The following is a 1442-nucleotide window of genomic DNA, read 5'->3' on the forward strand; positions in this document are numbered from 1 at the left end:
CACTGAGAAGAGCCTGGCTCCATCCTCATGACATTCGCCCTTTACATATTTATAAACATTAATGAGGTCTCCCCTCAGTCTCCTCTTCTCCAAGCTAAAGAGCCCCAGCTCCCTCAGCCTTTCCTCATCAGGGAGATGCTCCACTCCCTTCATCATCTTGGTGGCTCTGTGCTGGACTCCAGCAGTTCCCTGTCCCTCTTGAAATGTGGGGCCCAGAACTGGACACAATATTCCAGATGGGGCCTAAAAATATTTTGCATAGATCAAGTGCAATGAAGAGGTGCCATTTCCCTGAAGGTAGCCACCAGCACCCAAACCAAAGATGCCATTTGAACCACGAGGTGTCCCCACAGGGCAGCCTCATGGGCTTGGGAAGGACTTGGAGGGAAGCCACAAGAGAAGACACAGCCCTGCAGTGCTGGACATGAAGTTCTGCCTCTTGATATTTCATATTTCTTTTTTAAACGTTGAATGTTTACTTTTTGGCTTATGGTAGAAACGGTGCTCCACTTTCATTTGGAGAGAAAACATCCCAATCTTTCCCAGTCTCCCTTGGATCCTTAACTGGAGTGGGTGCAATGTGGGTGCAGGAGAAAACAGAAGAGCCATTTACCTTGTCCTCCCCTGCTGTCTCAGGGTGTCTGCCAGACAGAGGCAGAGAAGCGATGGAGAGAAATGATGCTTCTTGGCCAAACAGTGACTTCACAAAAAGAGATCAATTTGGTGTAGAAAGTTTCCATCCTAGTTCTTGGTCTTTTGAGTAAAAGGATGGCATAAAGCTATTTAACATCTCGTGCAGATGACAGCAAATGGGTCTTGAAGGTATCAGTTCCTGCTACTGTATGATTTTTTCTACAAGGTGAGATTAGGAGAAGTTCTCTTTGTGTCCCAAAATATGCAGGAGACTCAACAATTTCCTGAGCAGTTCAAATCCCCTCAAGCAAAGAGGACAGCAGAAGCAATAGCTCTTTGTGAAGCTCTGAGCTACTTGATCAACACAACCCAAAGCACCACCGTGAGGTGAAGCTAGCCTTGTCTTTCTCTTTCCTTTTTGTTTGGAAACAAAATGCTTCGTTTTGGTTGACAGAGAAACCTTTGATGATGGAAGAAAAGCCCAGAGAAAAGCCCCCTCCCTGGAAAAAGCCCCCTCCCTGGAAGTGTTGAAGGCCAGGTTGGATGAGGCTTTGAGCAACCTGGTCTAGTGGAAGGTGTCCCTGCTGGTGGCAGGGGGGTTGGAACTGGATGAGCTTTAAGGTCCCTTCCAACCCAAACCATTCCATGATTCTATGATTCTATGATTTCATTTCTTTTTGGTGAGTGGGGAAAAAATGGTGGCTCAGAGTTTCTACGTTTACATTTCCACACCTACACTTCCCTATCAGGCCTCCCACCCTTACTGGTCTTCATTGAATGATGCTGTTATTCTAAAATATAATACAGAG

This window comes from Antrostomus carolinensis, unplaced genomic scaffold (assembly GCF_000700745.2).
Source record: "Antrostomus carolinensis isolate BGI_N321 unplaced genomic scaffold, ASM70074v2 scaffold20364, whole genome shotgun sequence".
Taxonomy (NCBI): domain Eukaryota; kingdom Metazoa; phylum Chordata; class Aves; order Caprimulgiformes; family Caprimulgidae; genus Antrostomus; species Antrostomus carolinensis.